At 31.0% G+C, this 14,455-nt stretch overlaps 1 pseudogene across 1 annotated transcript; it reads right to left on the bottom strand.

Moving 5' to 3' along the window:
* Positions 1-3,899: 3,899 nt before the first annotated feature.
* On the bottom strand, positions 3,900-14,421 carry LOC143568660 (putative E3 ubiquitin-protein ligase LIN-1; annotated as a pseudogene). Its single transcript, XR_013141606.1, has 14 exons — positions 13,867-14,421; positions 12,861-13,767; positions 12,522-12,742; positions 11,870-12,014; positions 10,160-10,417; positions 9,063-9,372; positions 8,209-8,333; positions 7,117-7,233; positions 6,723-6,854; positions 5,864-5,986; positions 5,657-5,767; positions 4,982-5,128; positions 4,653-4,898; positions 3,900-3,961 (listed from the first exon to the last, which is right to left on the bottom strand). The product of XR_013141606.1 is annotated as a putative E3 ubiquitin-protein ligase LIN-1 (transcript).
* Between the last annotated feature and the right edge of the window lie 34 nt (positions 14,422-14,455).

Below are 14,455 nucleotides of genomic sequence, written 5' to 3'. Positions count from 1 at the left end.
TTAATTCGGGTCAAATGCATGAGAAGCCTCCATTTAAAAATCAAGCAAATCTGGTGACTCCAAAAAAATAGGGAGGAACCACATCGCGACACATAGGATTTTTATGTTTTCGTTTATATATATTATAGATATGTTTGTGTGTGTGTGTCGGGTTAGTCGGGTAAATGGGACAACTTTATCGGGTAATCGGGTATATTAGAAATCCAAAACCTGTCCCAGACCCGCAAAAAATTTCAAAACTAATCCCAAACCCTAATAGGACGGGTATTACCAGTCCCAATTATGTCGGGTTTCAGGTATTCCCATTTAGTTTGGGTTTCATTCTCATCCCTAACCATTTTCTAATTCTAATATTCTAATGCAAATAATGTACTATATATTAATTTGGAGAAAGTTACTAAATAAAAAGAAACAGAAAGATATAGATTATTAAACTAAATTAACCGCCAACAACTATATAAAAACAAAATAAATAAAATAGTAAACCACTGAATTTTAATATACTTGGGTAAATACGAATATAAATAATAAAAAACTATTAATAAATAAATAAATCGACAATACTCAAGAAATGAATTAGCAGGTACGAGTAATGACAGTTAAAACAAAAAAGAAAGAATGTAAATAAAAAAAGGGATTAGCAGATACGAGCAATGTTTAAAAACCGGTATTTTACTTGCACCGGATTAGGCAAGAAAATTGTACAACCGGTGGAACCGGGTTATAGCGGGAGGTTCAACCGATTGAATGGTTTACATTATAATTTTCTATAAATTCAACTTCAACTTCAAAAATAACTCAAAAGTAAATGATTCCATAATAAAAATAATCAAATAATTAATCTATATTAAAAAAATAATAAAAGCACTCGATGCTCTAGCAAACCGGCCAATATAAAAATATGGCCTCCAAATATCAAAATTTATCGTACTTAAAACCGGTATTTTAGAAGAAAAAAAATATACAACCGGTACGATGTTCTAGCTAGCAAACCGGTCAAAAATTTAGGCTCAAAATACAGGTCTATTGTGCGAAATCCGGTTTAACCGGTTCAACCAGCCGGTTTAAACCAGTTTTTAAAACACTGGATACGAGTAATGATCACCATTTACAAAAAGAAATTGCATTACATTTATAAAAACAAATTAATTACATTTTCATATGTTCGAAACAAACTAGATTATATATTTTCAGATCTCACATGCAAGTTATATGTGTGTATGCGTTATGGCTTGACGGGTACAACATGAACTCATTTCTTTATCTTTATTTGTGTACCTCGAAACCCAGATACAAGGCAACGCAAATATACTATTCTCGAATGACTGCCTACCTTAGAATGCACACAGGCGCGAGAATATTTGATTTCCGAGACCATCAATTCAAACAACGATATCCTAACTCTTTGCACAAGCCATAGGCTTGAATTGAAAATATTCGCTGATTTCCACCTAACTAAAAATGTCTTCTAACCCAAGACCAGTTAAGCCTCCATAAACCCAGCAAGTAATTGTTTTGCGAACCTTGCAAAACTTCCCTTTGTAATTTGTCAACGATTTCCAATGGGTTATCGGCAAATACTTATAGTTTGTTTTTTTTATGGACAAAGTGCGATATAAAATTGCTTTGATTTTATTAGTGGATTCCAAATTTCCAATTATCTTTTATTTGATTTGTTTTAAGATTTAATTAGGAACATTCTTATTGTCCACTAACCATATAATCATTCAATATTAATAATTTTTGCATTTGATCATATAATTATATTCGTTTCTTGTCATGAAAATATATAACATCTAGTACATTTTTTTATATCTTCCACATCATGGTGACAACGAAATAATTAGACAACATAAACAGTCACACACTAATTAATTTGATATAGGAAAGACTAAAGTTAATAACATCATTTAAAACTACCCCTCAATAACCTAGTAAGTCTTTCTGAGACGTACTTTAACCGTCCATATTAATTTTGACGTTCTAAGTCTGGCTAATCTAAAAACACCATTAAAAAGGAAACCACAATTATTAGAAAACCCCTTAAGTATGGTTTCGAATCTAAGACCGTATTGGACCAGAAGGTTAATTGCGTTACAAACTCTACAATCTACACTTCAAAAACAAGTTTTACAAAAGATGGGTAGCTTGATCTGTATATATACTGATTCCATTACAATTTCTTTAAAAGACATTTTTATATTTAATCATTAGTGAAACAGTTGTATTTTTTTAATTTTTAAATTATAGCAACTAAATATTTGGCGTGTATATATATATATATATATATATATACACACGTGAACATGGTATAAAATGTGTACAATATAAATATTTTAATAATAGACACACCACATCCATGCATGCATGCAAAGGTATCATCATTGGATTTGTTTTTGTCAGCCTCTATTTTGTTTTTAACCTTATTAGCTAGCTAGATTCATAATTTTATTAATCAATTTATAATTATCTAAGTTAACTTTGGTTATGTCGATGGCCACAATAAATAAACATCACTAATTAAAAGACGTGTAATAGATTTTCTTGATAAAAGAGAGAATCAGTAGGATTTTTTTTTATTTTTTTTAATGATTGTATAAATGGTTACATATATGTGTTTTAATAATTTACATATGTGATGGTATGATACATTGTTACATATATGTAATCTATTAATTTACATATATGTAAATTATATCAACCGATGATTTTGTTTCTTTGTTTTTCATTTTTTTTCGGGTTCATACAACATAATGATCATATTTTCGCGTTAAGAATTCATGAATTCAACAATTCTTTGATGTAAAAACATGAACACATAACCGATCAACAGGCCCGGCCTAGCTAAGTCAGGCCATTGTCTTGGGCCTCCAACTTTGTTAGGCCTCCAAAAAATTGCAGCTATATACTATATGTTTTTAAATAGGCTAAAATCAGGCCAGTTCTTGCTTTTGAATTATGTAAGCCTGATTGATGGACAAAACTCAAAACTAAATTTCATATGTATTTACATACAAAGAAAAAATACATAACTCCGTCAACTATAAACTTAATAGTTTATTATTGCCGATCCCAAGCTTGTGATCTCAAAGGCCCCAAGCTCTACCCTTCATTCCCGTACCGTTAGATCAGATGATCAACTACAATTGTAAGTTGGATACATTTTAGCGCACTTTACTTTACAGTAATAATCCAAAATTTATGAATAAAAAAATTTGGAAAGGATATTTCACTACATTTAACTCTTTTAATAATCTAATTTATTTTATTTGTTAAAATAGGTACATGTATGATTTTTTTTTTAATTTTTTTTTTGCCAATTTTCAACCAAGTTGACTCTTGAAACTTATTTTCTTTTTCAGTTTTATGTTCTAATTTTATTATTTGGTTCGTTTAAGATAAAAAAAAATAAATAAATAAAACATTCCAAATAACCCCCATATATGCCTTCAACCACAATTCCACAAATGAATGGAAGAATTCAAGAAGAGACACTTCCTTTTTTTAAGATCCTTAAAGAGCACCACAACACATTTCATGTGTTAGTTTCTACACAACATTACAAAGAATCATGAATACAGATACAACAATATATTTAGTAACATAATGATTGTTCTAGAGACCTAAAGGCAACATTTTTGGCCACCCGTTTGGCCGTTTATCGATACAATACTAACACTATACAAAACAATATATTCAAACACAAAACTTGTAAACCATCCCGAAGGCTCTAAATCACTTAAACTAGCCATAACCGGATGCGACACGAGGTGACGAGGGAGCTCATTAAAATAATTAGAACCTATACACGTATTGATTATATCGTTTTCTTAAATAAAAAATAAAAATACTCACTTTAGTTATTTCTGAACCTTTGTGAAAAATCAGTCAAACAGGTCTTCATATTTATCATCCTATGGTCCATAATCTACAAGAAGATCTTTTAACTCACTCCCCATGCCTACAAAACAAACAAATTCATTTGCAACTTATTATGTGTTGCATATGATTATCAAAACTACATTATCAAATAAATAATCTTTATTATTAAAAAGAGGATAGCGGCGCAGCTTGTTGCTCGCTTACCCATTATCCAGATGTAGCTCGGTCTGTGTTAAATACAAATAAAAATTAAAATTTTTATTATTGAACAAGAAAAAAAATAAAAAATTACAAGGGTGTGCATAAAACCGGAAAAAACTAATCCAGCAAAACCGAACTACACCAAGAACCGACAGTTTGGTTTTATATATTGTAAAAACCCAACCTACGCTTAGGTTTTGGCTTTGTATGTAATAAAAAAAGAAGAAACCAAACCGATTTTTAGATTTTCATTTTTTAGATTTTATTTAAAGTAATTTAATTATAACAATTTAATAAATAGTGACTCAAATATTTTAGCCAAATGTGTAATAATCAATTAGTTATTAATTAACAAAATAAATTAGTCCCAATTTTATTATTTTGGGAAAAAGTTTTTCTGCCCGAAAGTTTCAAGCTCAAATGACACAACTGAACAACTGATCCAAAACCAAACCGTGCAAACTCTAGGTGTACACATTGAAATACATTACACATTTGACTCAATTCTTTTTTCACTAATATTTAAAAAAAAAATGACAAATTTGACCATTCTGATATATATTTTTTACCTGGATTTTGCCATCAGAGGTTCCAACCACTAAATAATCTTCATTGCTATCTAGACCCATGCAAATCACTTTACAATTTGTACCAGTTTGTAGTATTTCTTTTCTACTTAACTTCTTTTTACACCATACTTCTATAATCCCGCCTTTGCAACCCATGTAAATCATATCCGAGCTAATAACCATTGCGCGTACTTCACTTGCCAATGACACCGAATGAGTTAACGTGTGATTTGATGCATTCCATATCTTCAAAAGAAAAAAAAAATGATGAACAAAAGCTTTTGATATTTGATCAAAAGAATGATAATAATAATAACAAGTGATTACACCTTTAATGCAGTTCCTTCAATTGATGAGCTGGCTGAGTATATAAGCCCGTCTTGAACAACCAAGGCATTGACTGGATATGACTTTCCTAGTAGTTTTCTTGACCCGCTTTGAATGGAACTTAATGTGCCCGTTGCTAAATCGATCTCCTGTAAAAACGATACAGTTTTGTTTTAGGGATCAAACAAGTCAATAAAAAATAGACCGAACAAACACAAGAACGTGAACATGGTTTTCGTGTTTGTGTTTGTAATAACTTTAACCAAACAAATGATTGGACACGAACGTGGTTTTCTTGTCCGTGTTCATTCATTAAGAAAATGAACATATTCGTGTTCGTTTATGTTCGTTTGTTAGCAGTAGACTAACGAACATAAACGAATTAAAATGAACTAGCGTTCACGAACATAAATGAACAAATGATACATGTGTTCAAGAACCAAACATAAACGAACTTCCCACTAAATGGTTCAAGAACTGCTCACTCGTTTGTTCATTTATTAAAGAAACTAACATAAACGAACTTCCCACCGAACGGTTAACGAACTGTTAACTGAATGTTCAGTTCATTTACAGGCCTACGGGCTGTAAGTGACCTATTTAAACCTGAGCCTGTTTTGACCCGTTATCCAAACAGCCTATATGATCAGCGCACACGAAAAGACAAGAAAATGCACCTGAATGCTATTATCTTGACATCCCGAATACAATCTTCCATGAACAAGGGCCAAACACTTGACATATTTACTAGGATTAAGTTGCTTTGATGTTCCACTCCATGAATGAATCTGATAATAATTTTACTTTATTAATTTAAGTAACTAAATTGGAAAGTATGTATACGAAAAAAAAATCATATTATAAAAATAAAAATAAAAATGTACCTTGATTCCGGCACCTTGAGGGACAAAACATGAAATGCTGTTTGCAACTAACAGGTTGTTAACATGATCTTTGACATCATACACTTGTTCACATTGGATCATTTCCTTGTTAATAGACCACCCCTAGTTAATTTGTAGAAAAAAAGTATCAGTATTCATAAATTGCAAGAAAAAATTAAACGAGTAGAGAATTAGGGGTGTGCATGGGTTAGTATGAGGCTCAAACCTAACCAGAAACTAAAATTTTGGTTTTTGAGTTTTTGAAAACTGTTCAGCTATGGTTTTTGGGATTTCAACTTAGGTATGGTTCGCATTTCAGTTTTAAGATATTATGGAATTTAGGGATGGGATCGGATACAAAACTACAAATAGCTTCTAATGCGAGAGATGTAAGAAACATTTGTTGCAGTGTAATAATTATTAAGATACAAAAAATGAATTAGACTAATTATTATTACTCTTGTTCAAAACTATACTGTAGTTATAATTACTCTAATGTTTCTTAGTTCTTACACTTCACGTGTTAACAGCTGTTTGTATTTGAACTTAACACTATAAATTTAATCCTTTTTAATAACTTATTGGTTAACAAAGTAATTAAAAAAAATTATCGATATAATTCCAGAAATTATAACTTTTAACAGTATTACAGACAAAAAGAGTGAGTAAATTAACTATAATTTTTAAAATTTCATAAAAAACAGGTTTGTTGCATCAGGTATGAATGTGACTTATCTTAGAAATTATGTATCCAAACATTAAAATGTAAAATTGATGCTTACGAGTTGAAGTCGCAATAATCAGATAATCAGTTTCAAAACAAGCAATGGGATAAAAAAATGAATGATTTGTATATTACCCGAACAGTTTTATCATGTGAACCGCTATAAAGTGTATCCCCGCCTTGTAAAACAGTCAAACTAGTAACTGCCTTTGAGTGTTCTCTGATCTCTTGAAGCAGATGAAGAACACTGTCTTTACCAGTCCAAACCTTCACAATATTAGTTAAAAATCAGACCCAAACAGAAAATGTAATTATTAATATCATTACTGACTATATCATAGTATCATAATATGTATTAAAAATAGATTATGGGCGACTTTCAACCTGTTTGACACATTACCGTTTAGTCAACTGTGTGAGTTGACTTATTTGAGATAAAGCAAAACCCGTATCGATCCGTTCATTAGTAAATGGGTTGTACTTGTAAATGTTAAGAATGGGTATGATCTAGAAAGGGTAAAGGAAGTACCTTTATCGTACCATCTGAATGACCTGAAAAAATCTTGTCTTTAAAACATAAAAGTGTTAAAACTTCTCCATTTAAGCTGCAGTCTTGTTGGGCTAGTTCTTTATGATTCCATAGATCCTGATACCAACAAATAACAATTAGTTAGCCCTGACCAACCCATTAACTAACCTATTTAAATAAGTAAACGGGTCATGTTTGGGTTCGGTTATACCAATCAGAACCTAACACAAATTGCACCTAGGATTAGGGGCGTAAATGAGCCGAGCCATTCGTAAACAACTCAAGATTGGCTTGCTAAAAGTTTGAATCAAGCCGATCTTAAACGAGCTGAGCGTAAGCTTGTGCCTACAAATAAGCTTGTTTAATAAATGAACCCGAGCTTCACTTATCGAGCTCGAGCTGGCTCACGAGTCTAAATAAGCCTATTATTAATAAAAATTTTATTATAGCAGATATATATTTATATGATAACTATTATGATATATATAAAGTTGTGATAAATGAAACTAAATAATATACATTAAGTTATATATAGAAAGTGCAACTAAATTATATACAAAAATAGTTAGAAAATGTATATAAATCACTTAATAAATAATAAACGAGCTGAACCCGAGCCAAGTTTGAGCATGAAAACTACTCACGGGCCTAGCACAAGCTCCCGTAATTTAAACGATCAGAGACCCAACTTCACTTATCGAGCTCGAGCTGGCTCGCGAGTCTATACAAGCCCCTATTATTAATAAACAATTTTATTATATTAAATATATATTGTATGATAAATATTAAATTATTATTATTATTATAATTATTATACATAAAACTTCGATAAAAAAAAGCTTTGATATTATTATACATGTAACTATGATTAAAAAAACAAATAATATAAATAATATGCATTATGTTATATATACAAACTATAATTAGAAAATATATAAAAATAAAAAAAATGTATATAGATTAATTAATAAATAATAAACAAGCCTAGCTCGAGCTTGATCACGGGGCTCGGCTCAGCTTGGCTACACACGTAGGCAGGACAACGCTATATACTTCTAGCTTTTAGATTTTGCTACAAAATAATAAACTCACAGCACTAGATTCACTTCCTTCTGAAAGTACTTTAAGCATTTCAAACGCAACTGTAGATGACTTTTTGAACTCTCTTAAACCCTTCAAGATATCCTTCATGTGAGGGTTTATGTCCCTCAGCCCATCTGAAATCCAGTAAAATAACAATGTGAAATCTATAAAGTTTCATATATATCACTTAAAACTCATGATATCATCATGGCATTTTGAAAACAGTAAAAATCTCATATTTGTCCATTTAATAGAAGATAAAAATCAATTACTAATAGCACTATGTTTCAGTAAATAGACAAAGAGAACATTAATCGTCGAGACGATTCAAAATAACAATAACGTTTCCCATTTGTTTATTCAGGGTAAGGGCGTTACAAGTAACTAATGTTATTTATCTACTATGGAATCAATATATATGATCTTATTGATGGTTTGAAATGGTGAATATGATTTTATGAAATTTACAAGTAAATGTATGAAACTAATTCTATAAATAATTACAAAAAAAAAACCTCAAATATAATTTACACGAATTACATTACCAAAAGTATAATTGTCTGATTTTTTTGAATAATTACAGTTTATTACAATTGTTTTGAATTCTGAATAAACTACATTTCCTTATAACTTGTAACTTCGTTTTTAGAGTATATTACATTTTTCACCCTTTAAGTATATATATACCAAATTTCACTTTCCGTAAACTAAGGAAATAACATTCATCATCCTCTATGTTCATATGCTGTCACAGTTTACATCCTTTCCAATAACGGACGTTAGATTTTCTGTTAACGTGCCTTGCACATGAGGGTAGTTTGGTCATTTTACCCATAAGGAACCTTAAACTGATAGATACTAACCAGGATCATGGATGAAACTTCTTAGAGCAAGCACAGAAAGAGCTTTATCTTCTATATATTTTGCGGATTTAAAAACTGATATGAACCGATTAAGCAAACAAATTCGAGCAGCCCCTTTAATTCCAGTATCTGGAAGAACGGTGAGCATATGTACAAGCCATGTTGCACACACAAAACATGAAGAACATATTTCTGCATAATTGCTTTTTAGCCCTTCTGATAAACCCTCAAAAATAAGACCGAACTAGTGGCTCACTAAAACAGAAGCCGTCCTTCTTTCCCATTCATCAGCAGCCTTTTCTTCTTCTTCCTGTTAATAAAGAATCATATATAAAACATAGTTCTATAATGGTTTACATGAACAAGTCTCGTTCACTCATTTATGTTCGTGAACGTTTGTTAAAATATGTGCGTTAGTTTGTATTTTCTTAACTTCGTTTGTTTATTTGTTAAATTATTCATTTAAAACTTTTTGGCTCATTACAACGTAGCCTAATTTTAATAAATTTTAAGGACAAACACGTTGTTCTCACATTACTTTTAACTGCTTTTAGGTCAGTTATGTTCGTTCGGCTATTTTCAGTTATGCTCGTTCGTTTATGTTCGTGAACCGCTCGTTTATACCGTTAACGAACGAACATAAACAAGCACAAACATGTTCAGTTTCTTAATGAATGAACACGAACAAAAAAAAAACCATCTCGTTTAATCATTCGTGTTCAATAGTTTGTTTGGTTAAAGTTATTACATAAAGGGCAAGGGCTGTTTGTGTAATTAACTAAAAACGTAAAATCATCATATTGTAAACCTTAAAAGACTTTTTAACAAAAGTTAGTGATAAACCCCAAATATGTTACAAACTGAAAGTCATAGATACCAAACATGTTACTTTTCAAAGTTAGACCTCAAACCTCTTATTTGCCAAGCCACAAAGATCATTTATGTAATTAACTATTTTATTTATGACGCAATGGGTGAATATGATACGTTTTAGTGTTTTGAGAGGGTAGATATGATATTACAAGACCTGGTAGATTATATATGAAATTTTATACTTTTATAAGGATATATATAAAGCTAATCATTTAAGCACTAACCATAGTTTCTTGTATTTCTCCTGAAACGGCTGCAAGTTGTTCTTTTCTTATTGTAGAACGGTAACTTTTATCAAGTCCCGCGTTTTTTAGAAGACATGCGCGAATAAGGGGCTTGCCAAAAGACGAAAAACGCCCTTGAAGGGCTAAAATTGTCTCACAAGCTGCAATTTGAGCCGATGGGGAGTTTGAATTTTTAAGACATGATATAAGAGTATCAATGGCTTCTTCTCTATAAATACTCATCTTTCTTGGTTCCGTCTGCAGAAATAAAATGTGTACAAATAGAGTTACATTTTCCATATGTTTACTTAATGTAAAAGCAATGAACTACATTAAAACTGAATTATGTAACTAAAATGGAGGGGGAAACGTTAATATATAGGAAACCAGAAACAAATCTTAAAGAGACCTAACTTAGGCCCGTGGGCTAAACATAAGTAAACTGTAATACTAATAATCTAATATATATTTAACATTTACGAATGGGTTGATTCGGATTATGTTTATTGGGTTGAATGGATAAAACAGAAAATGTAGCTTAGAAGAATAGGGGCCGCACACGTGCAAAGTGTACTTTTAATGCGTAAAACTTCCTAACTGACTTTCTTCAAAAAACAAATACAAAAAAGGTGACTATTTATTGAAATGATATAACTAATGTAATAATGTTTGATACATTAGTTATGTAAAAGTTGTTTTACAAAAGTTGAATATTATATTATGAACATCCAACCATCTAAAAACGGTTATGAAAATATATTAATCAAAATCCAACAATATAAAAATGTGGAAAGAAAGTGTTTAGGGTCAACCCAACCCATAAAAAATGACTTTTTTGACCTCTCACTCAACCATTCTTAACCGGCTCATTTTACCCGTCTCTAATTTAAATCAAATTACTTCTATAGATTCATACGTATGTGTGTACATGCACATACGCGCGCGCACACACACACACACATATAGGGGCGGGATCTAGAGAGAACTCCTCTTAAAGAGAGAACTAGAGAACTAATAAAAAAATATTTTTAACTTTTTAAAAAAGAATATTTTGTGATTTTTTTTCTTTCCTGCTTCTAATAAGATGATATTGTTCCTACAAAAAAAAATAATAAAAAAAAAAACTGTAGATGTAGTGCATATGTGCACTAATGCGTATTGCATATATACAATAGTGTTTTATTGCATATAATACAACACAATTGCATTATACAATACACACTATTGAATATATGCAAATACAACACTAATAATTGTATGCAATACGCACTAACGGATATATGTAATACAACACTAATGCACATTTGCACTATATCGATTTTTTTTATTTTTGTATATAATATAACACTATTGCACATATACAATACAAACAATTACATATATGCTATTCAACACTATTGCACATATCAAAATACACACTAATGCACATATGCATTAAAAAAATAGACGATGTATTGCATATGCACACTACAACGAGTTTTTATTTTTTTATTTTTTTATTTTTCATGGTGAAGAGTAACAACATATAAGAAGGATGAAAGAAAAAAAATGATAAAAATATTTTTTTTATTAAATTAAAAAATATTTCTTTATTAGTTCTCTGGTTCTCTCTCTGAGGAGGAGTTCTCTCGTGATCCTTTCCCTGTATATATATATATATATATATATATATATATAGAGAGAGAGAGAGAGAGAGAGAGAGAGTCAAACCAAAAGGTCTAGCTGGAGAAGGAGACCAGCAACAACCGGCAGTTGTTCAATTTCAGCAGTTTGTAGATATACAAGGAGTGTATGCATTGTACTAAAAGTTCCTTCATCCTTTATGATATGCAGAATTTGATTGTTGAATGTTCTCCTGTGATAACAAACATAAAAAAAAAAATTAAAAAGGGCCATAAATTACCATAGATATATGTTTCTAAATCATAGAGGTGTATTTTCATATGGACAAAACAGTTTTTGTCAAAAAATATATTTTTTTACATAAATAGTTACTTTCTCAAATATGCTAACAAAATAAAAATTACAACAATAATATAACTTCTTTGAATAGAATGATTTAAGAGCTTTTAGTGTATGTTACCTATGATTCATTTCTTTTGTTAGCTAATATTTTTATCTTTACAGATTTGACCCATTAAAGATAAACATAACCCAAATCAACCCACTCGCATAAAAGTTCGAGAAATTATTTGGAGGTTATATTACTTAAGAAAATCTGATATTTTAGATAAACTAACTTAGGAGTCTTTATGCATTAAAAGCACACTTGTAAGACATTTTTTTAATTCAACAGTTTGGCATATACGTAAAAGGATCGAAATTGCCATATCTATAATAGCACAGTTAAAAATTTAGATACCTGTTTAATTTAATTAACTCAGAAAGAAACTGAACAATTTCAAACCGATCTTGATCATTCGTCCCAACAAGAATCTCTAAAACTGGTGCCAGCTCAGCCTTATCAGCAATAACATTCCTATATTTTCCATCTTCTTGTATACATTTCAACAATAAACGAACGACTGTGATTCGCTCCTCAATCCACTCAGATTCCAAACTACTAATAATGCATTCAATCACCTTCTAAAATGAAAAAGTGTGTATCAGGTGTATATATTATACCAAAAAATATCCAAGCAAAAAAATTAAAATATGCAAGCAAAAGAAAAACAAATACAGCAAAAATAACAAAGAATACCTTCCCAGAGATCACCCGTCTAACAACTTCAAACACTGCACCATCATCACCACTCGAGACAATCTGTCCCAACAACAAAACTGCAGCTGTTTTCGGTTTCATACACATTTTAAAAAACTCGTTTTCATTCTTATTCACAACACTCAAAAGAGAATCCACTAACTCCACTTGAGCAAGTGTCGACACAGATGGTTTCAACAAATAAATCAAAACAACTGCTTCAAACAACCCTTTTTGAAACAGTGCAATCACACATTCGACATCCGATTCAACCCGCGTTAACGTGGAGATCATATTTTCGTTTCTTGACCCGAGCTCACAAAGGAGAAAAACCGTTGATATCAGAACTCGAGTGTTGATTGAACTGAAAAGAATTTCCATAAACCCGTTTATAACAGGTGGTTGCGAAAGCATATCTTGAATTTCAAATTCCAGGCCCGATTCGTTTGATTCTTGCCAAAATCTTTCAATTGTGAAAACTGCAGTTTCTGCTTCTTTCAACACCTCAGAAGTACACAGTTTAGTAATTGCAACTCTCAGTTTGTTAACTGTTCCATCTGTTTCAACATCTGGTGAAGTCAAAGTCAATGGAGCAATGTCTAACTGCTCGTTTTCTTGATTGGAATTAGTGGGATTCAGTTCTTGCCAGCTGGCTATTAGATGTTTGAGGATATAATTTGTTTTAGGAAGTTGAGTGGTGTGAAGCTTTTGTCGAGTAATCGGACAAGTCGAGTTTCCTCTTTCTAACCATTGTTGAATCGCTTTACGTTCGTACGTTTGACCCGTTTCTAAAGTAACCGGATCATTAAATATATGGGTTGTTATTGGACATACAAAATCTTTAGGGGGTGTATGTTTTCCTTCATTGATCATGTTATCATAGTCTCCCATTAGAGGATCAAAAGAACTGATTTTTAAACAAATTAAGAACAAGATGAATCAAGATTTAGCAAAATGTAACAAGAAGAAAGATACTTCATTAAAAATTTGTAATGAAAGTTCTTACCTTGATTCTATTATGATTGGCTGTTTCTGTTTTTGTTTCTGGGATTGTGTTTTCTTTGAGTCCCGCGATGTTATTTCAATGTTTTGTTCCTTTGTAAAAACAGAAAAGACAGCTTTATTGCTGAACACAAAATGTTGCTTAAAAATTATTAGTCAAACAAAGGAGAATATTCTTTCTTCTTTATTGTTTGTATCAATTAGTGTTGATGTGGCAATTCGGCCCGTTTACTTATCAATGGGTCAATTAGATTATGTTTTATTGCTATATGACCAGATCCCTTTTTGGCCCTAACCGATGAAACCGAAATAACTGAACCCAACCCAAAATGGATGTTTGGCTTTACGTTTTTCAAAAAACAGATTTCTGGTTCGATTTCGACTTTGCATGTACTGATAACTGAAAGCGGAAGAAAAAACCAAACCCGAAAAAAATGACTTTTTTTATTAAATTTATGGATTTTAATTTTAGTTTTCAGTGTGAAGTAATTTATGAAATACTAATTAATGGTCTAGTGAGTCCTGATGAGTAATAATCAGTTTATCATTAATTAACAAAAAAAAATTAGGCCCAAAGTTTCAGGCCAAATTCA

The sequence above is a fragment of the Bidens hawaiensis genome, unplaced genomic scaffold (genome assembly GCF_021521415.1).
Source record: "Bidens hawaiensis isolate Kalapana, Puna unplaced genomic scaffold, B.hawaiensis_p1.1 tig00024041_1, whole genome shotgun sequence".
NCBI lineage: Eukaryota > Viridiplantae > Streptophyta > Magnoliopsida > Asterales > Asteraceae > Bidens > Bidens hawaiensis.
This window is presented reverse-complemented; position numbering and strand designations above follow the sequence as displayed.